The sequence below is a fragment of the Palaemon carinicauda genome, chromosome 27 (genome assembly GCF_036898095.1).
Source record: "Palaemon carinicauda isolate YSFRI2023 chromosome 27, ASM3689809v2, whole genome shotgun sequence".
Classification (NCBI taxonomy): Eukaryota; Metazoa; Arthropoda; class Malacostraca; order Decapoda; family Palaemonidae; genus Palaemon; species Palaemon carinicauda.
In genome coordinates, this window is record NC_090751.1 from 71,780,567 (window position 1) to 71,787,812 (window position 7,246).

Here is a 7,246-nt window from a genome sequence, read left to right on the forward strand (position 1 = left end):
ATCATCCATTAATTACAGAATCAACATTAGTAATTCATAGATTCATACAGAAGCTAAGGAGCAATTAGTTAATCTCTGACGACAGTCTACATCACTCATTTTTATTTTTGAAGCACTCTCGTGTTTATTGTTTGTTTCTCACCTTTCATGTAGTCAGTAATTTCTTGCTTTTCATCTGCATTCCCCAAAAACTTCCAAATTATATATCTTATTAATATGAAATATCAACCTGTAGTTTTTCTATATGACTAATCCATTAAGAACAATTGATTCTGTCTTTAAACATGCGCCGAGAAAACCAATAATATCTCCCAGTTAGAGAAAATGGAGCCAATAAATTTCATGCATAATATACAAATTCATCAATATTGGTAACATAAGAGCACATTAAACATGGGAATTAGAAGGAGACCTAGAGAGGATAAATTTGTCGCTTGTAATATACTATGTCCAAAATATTTTTTAATTTTGGTCAAGCATCTTTCTAAAAGCATATCCGTTAAAAGCAAACATTATAGAAATTGAGTCTTAAAATGTATACATATAATCAAATGCTTTAGGTGTCTATTGGGTAGTCCAAGTCAACAGTAATTCTTGTTCATGAATTATCCAGAGATAGATTATGAACATAGTATTGATTGCCGATACCAAATATCAAACAATAAATTTAATCTCTGGCCGATTTTCCATTGCAATTTATGGGGCATGAAGATGAATCCAAACAAAACTCAAAAAATGATTGTAAGCAGGTCGAGGACAGTTGCTCCTCAACATCCAGATCTCAATATTGATAATATTTCTTTAACTCTTTATGACTCCTAAAATTTTAGGTGTGATAATCAACAATAAATTTACTTTTGAGAAAAACATAAGGTCTGTCTCTTCTTCAATTGTGCAGAAAATTGGCTTATTGAGAAAGCCTTTTAAGATATTTGGTGATCAGCGTATTCTAAAGAAGTGTTTTAATTCTATCATTCTACCTTGTTTCGAATATTGTTCTCCTGAGTCCCATCTTAGTTTGTTGGACAGGAACTTACGGTGTATTAAATTTCTTATTCCTGATCTAGATATTAATCTCTGGCACCGTCGTTCAATTAATTGGTAATACATGTTGCATAAGATTTTTCATAATTTTGTCCATCCTTTACATTCAGACATTCCCGGACAGAGCCACCCTGTTCGTAATACTACTATCGTTTCCAGAGGCCGTGTAATAGTGTTTTTCCCAAATATCTAACAAACCGGCTTATGAATTTCCATGAAACTACAGCAATGAATGTTTCAAACATTGGCCTAATTTTTGGTGGTACAATGAATTGACAGATGTGCTTAATTAACCCGTTTACTCTTAGAAAAAAGAGGAACTTCCTCCCTTCCTTCAGAGCGTTTCGAAGAAGTGTTACTTAATGACGTAACTGTGACGCAGAGGTTCCCCCAACCCTCCTTCGGTGTTTACACCTATGGCTATCCTAGTACTCCCCCCCCCCCCCCTTTCCTTCTTGCCTTCTTTCCTTCTTCTCATTGTTATTAGGCTACCGAGTAAAACCCTGTTAGGAAAGACTGTGTACTGCACATATAAAACGAGCCGGAAGAGCAAAAAAATGTTTTATGGTGGTAGATAATGATTAGATGGTTAACACAAATTATCAAACTTAATAGGAGAGGTTTAAAACAGGGGTGTGGAATCGCACTGAGAGATATTCTACTCGGACTCCTACAAATTTTAGATTTGCGACTAAAAAAATAAAAAAAAAATAAAAAAAAAAATAAAATAAAAACATTAGTAGAAATAGAAAACAATTTTTTTTTCCTTGAGAGAGATGATGAGTAAAATGTATAAGTGTCCATTTTTTTTTCATCCTTCATAAATCTATGGTTTCCAGCAATTAGTGATAACATTATTTTGGAAAAGCAAAGCTAATCAATACTTTGATACGAGTATATCAGCTTGGCATGTAGACAATGTCAATGGATTTCTCAAAGTAAGGTTGATTGGTTCATTAATTGAAGTCTGGTATAATTCCAGTGACAAAGTCGCAATGATATTTGTCACATACCTTTTAAGTAACAAAAATAGGTACTGGTACTTATAACGTAAATAAATATATAAAACTATAGGTTGAAATATAATAAATCATATATATGTATGAACACACACACACACACACACACACACACACACATATATATATATATATATATATATATATATATATATATATATATATATATATATATATATATATATATATATATATATATATATGATTTCAAAATTTATCAAATGGCTGATGTCCATGGCCTTATATGAAACATCTTTTAGAAGTCTACCTACTAAGGAATTCAAGTTACTCTCTTTGGTGAAATTGATATGATAAATTATATCAAACAATGCTCTCTGTCATTTTCTTCCTGGCAATTGATGTATCGAGTAACCTGTGTTGTATGGAAGAATGAGTCCTACGGCTTAACCTAAAGAAAACTATATTTCTATTGCTTTACCAACACTCGCTTGAAGTGCGAAGTGTAGGGTTAGCATGGCTTCTTTCGTCTCCTGTCATAAATCTCATTCTTGATCTTCAATGTAAGTGAGTGGGTAAGATATAAAACGTTGGTCTTGTGTTAAGGTAAAGTCTAAAGTCACGAATCACATTACCAGGTATGCTGAACTTTTACTGACAAAGATTTTCGTATTGCTTAGGGTAGGTCATATGACAATTATCTATGGAGTTAAACAGGCGTTTAACAATTCGGGGGATGGGAGGTACATAGGAAGAAACGTTATAACAACGTCAATGAGGGACGTCATCACTTTTGCGAATGTGTGGGTGACTAAGACTGGCTTTAGCCTCATTTTCTTAAGTAAAAAAGTTAATGAAACGTAATTGGCAATGCACACTATTTCACAAAATTAGGCCATTGTATGAAGCGCTCCCGGCTTTGATATCATGGAAATCCATCAGTTATTTTAGGAGTTATTTAAAAAAAACACTATTACACGACCTCTGGAAACGATAGTAGGTATGCAGTTAATTCTAATAGTCAGGCCTTCTCCATCATAAGGCTCAATACTACACAGTATTCTACAAGTTTAATTTCAGCTATGATCTAGTTGTGCAATAATCTTCCTTATCGGGTACTTGAATCGATACAAGTTCAAAAGTTCAAACTTGCAGCAAATGTTTTTATATTGAACAAGGTAACTTAAGCCTTTTTTTCATAATTTATATATGAAATATCTTTTTTAATGTTGTTACTGGTCTTTGAAGATTGTATAATTTTTATGTTGTTACTTTTCTTAAAATATTTCCTTTTGATTTTTTAGTTTTTTTATATAGTTTATTTATTTATCTAGTAATAATATAATAAAATTCAATAAAATGTCTTTATAATACTAATGCAATTGTTTTTACTATGTATAGATGAGATTCAGGTGTTTATGAAATTAGACTGTTTATTCAACAGAGCGCTGCAAATGATATTCCTCATATGATACGTAAATCGAAATAAACTTCGCATTACTGCAAGCTGGTAGGGCTAGATTAGAAAAGTTTATAAAAGAGGTCTTATTGCTCAAAATGAAATGTAACCATCGAAAATGCCTGATTAGATTAAGTAGTCTTAATATATATATATATATATATATATATATATATATATATATATATATATATATATATATATATATATATATATATATATTCACGACGTTTTACCATTTTTCCTACGAGTAAGCCTACGCGCACACATGCTTATTGCTGTCCTTCGAATCGAAGACGACTTCTGCTTCGCTGTGATGGGGATGAAGTTAGATCTGTTGTCGTTGGTGCCATCTTGCATGGCTGTGAAGACCAATTCTGGATCCACACACTCTGCCACACAACTGGCAAGTCAGGTCTGGGTTGACCGGGGGTATCCGATCTCGACAGTTTTGTCTTCTCTCCCTGCGCTGTTGTCTTGCCTGGTTCCGGGTGTCTTCAAGTTGATTGACTCCAGCTTTACAGAGTGAGCGCCATAGTGGTCTGTCAGAGGCTTTCATTTCTAGTTGCTCAGGTTGTATGTTGCACTTCTTGAGCGTAGCTTTGATGTTGTCCTTGTACTTCTTTTTCTGACCCCCTGGATTATGTCGAGCTTCAGGTAGCTGACTGTAGAGGACCTGGCGTGGAAGGCGATGTTCTGGCATACGGATGACATGGCCGATCCACCTGACTTGTTTTTCTGCCAATGTGGATTCTATACTCAGCAGCTTTGAACGGTGGAGAATTTCAGAATGAGGTACTTTGTTTTGTCATGTGAGCCCTAATATACGCTGAAGACAGCGAATATGGAATACCTCAAGTTGTTTTACATGTCGACGGTAAGCCTTCCAGGATTCTGCTCCATATAGCAAGGTGGACATGCAGACAGCTCTGAACACAGCTACTTTTGTTTCTGTCTTGAGGTGGTGATTTAGGAAGACTCTGGACCTGAGTCGGTCGAAAGATGCGGAGGCATGATTTATCCGGGCAACTATTTCCTCATCAATATTGTGTTTTTTAGTGAAGATGCTTCCAAGGTAGACGAAGCTATCAGCTTGTTTGATGGCTTCCCCATTCAGATGAAATACTGGGGGATCTCCTGCAATTATTTGCTGGGATAGAATTTCAGTTTTGTTGATGTTAACTTTGAGCCCCATGGCTCGGTAATTTGATGAGACAATGATAAGGCTGCATTGGAGGGCATCTGGTGAGTGAGCCACTAGAGAGCAATCATCTGCATATTGGAGTTCCATTAGGTGCGTCATTGTTGTTTTTATCACAGACTGGAGGCGCCTAAGGTTGAATAAGTTTCCGTCTAGTCGAAACTGCACTTTCAATTGATCTTCTTCGTTGACTTGTTGGTGGCTCAGGAGGGTGACTGCAGTGAGGTTGATGTTGATTATCACTGGAGCCAGGACACATCCTTGTTGTACTCCAGTTTCTACCCTGAAATGTTGTGATTTACTACCACCCATACTTACACAGGCTTGCATATCATTGTGTAAGTTTCTTAGAATGTTAAGGAATTTCGGAGGTACTCCAAATTTAGAGAGAGCAGTCCATAAAAGGTCTCTTTTCACCGTGTCGAAGGCCTTTGTTAGATCGATAAAGGCTATGTGAAGATCACGGTTTTGCTCATGACATTTCTCTTGTAGTTGTCGGGCCACGAATATCATGTCACAAGTGCTGCGTTCTTTACGAAAGCCACATTGCGTCTTAGCATACAAATCAACGAAATCCTGTAGAGCCTAATATCCTCAACAACATCCCTGATGTCCCTCACTCAGAAATCCTAGATACCAACCCCACTTTCCCAGAAACTATATAAGCCATAAGGGCCATGAAAAACAACAAAATCCCGGCCCTGATGGTCTACCAGCTGAACTATTCAAGGAAGGGGGCTACTTACTCCATCAACATCTCCACAACCTTATTCTCTCCATTTGGAACAAGAAGTCCCCCATGAGTGGCTTGTCTCAGACATTGTCACCATCTACAAACGTAAAGGGGACCGTTCCCTCTGTGACAATAGCAGAGGCACCACCTTGCTCGGCGTTGGGAGTAAAATCCTGGCAAGAATAATGCTTGCAAGACTTTGCAAACACATTTCAGAAAATGTACTACCAGAGACGCGCACACAGACATACACACAAGCACACACAAACTCACATACACACACATGTATATATATACATATATATATTCATATATATATATATATATATATATTTATATTTTTATTTACATATTCATTATGTATATTATACAGAAACACACACACACACACACACACACACACACACACACACACACACACACACATATATATATATATATATATATATATATATATATATATATATATATATATATATATATATATATATATATATATATATATATATATATATACTGTAGATATTCGGTATGTGTTGAAAACAGCGTTAAACATGAGTACTTCTAATTACTAACTTTGATCGTGTGTCCCAAATGTTCATCCTTACCATATGTTTATTTTACATATGACTCATCTTCGCATCTACAACTCATTTACCAAGAAACGTTGGCTCCCCATAATGTAATTCCACTAAGAATATAATATATATGATGACTCTCTAGCAATAAATATAGAGTATGATATATATCTTTTTACTTCAGGTCCAAAGCATCTCCAAAACTTTTCAAGCTTCGTGTGGCTAGAGTATGTTTTATTTTCTTCTTCAACTGTTCTTTGTCAATCAACTGATCAATATAGAATCTAGCCTTCAAAAGCTGAAATAATCCTCCCAATCACATTTCTGTTTACAACGACACAACTTGAGTAAGCGTTCTGAGGAAAATCAAGTAACTTCTCATACTATTAGTTCCTAAGATCGACTATGGATAGGTGTATCGTATTTCTCTCCAGATATTTAAATTAAGAATAAAGATACGTAAACTCTGATATTTGATATATATGATTTGTATGCTAAGACTAACTATTGCTATATTTCAATATATACACCTATCAATCTATTGATCAAAATCTCTCTCTCTCTCTCTCTCTCTCTCTCTCTCTCTCTCTCTCTGTATATATATATATATATATATATATATATATATATATATATATATATATATATATATATATATATACATATATCAAAGGCACTTCCCCCAATTTTGGGGGGTAGCCGACATCAACAAGAAACAAAGCAAAAAAGGGGACCTCTACTCTCTACTTTCCTCCAGCCTAACCAGGGACTCAGCAGAGTTCAGCTGGTACTGCTAAGGTGTCACAGCCCAACCTCAAACATTTCCACCACAGATGAAGCTTCATACTGCTGAGTCCCCTACTGCTGCTACCTCCGCGGTCATCTAAGGCACCGGAGGAAGCAGCAGGGCCTACCGCAACTGCGTCACAATCGCTCGCCATTCATTCCTATTTCTAGCACGCTCTCTTGCCTCTCTCACATCTATCCTCCTATCACCCAGAGGTTTCTTCACACCATCCATCCACCCAAACCTTGGCCTTCCTCTTGTACTTCTCCCATCAACTCTTGCATTCATCACCTTCTTTAGCAGACAGCCATTTTCCATTCTCTCAACATGGCCAAACCACCTCAACACATTCATATCCACTCTAGCCGCTAACTCATTTCTTACACCCGTTCTCACCCTCACCACTTCGTTCCTAACCCTATCTACTCGAGATACACCAGCCATACTCCTCAGACACTTCATCTCAA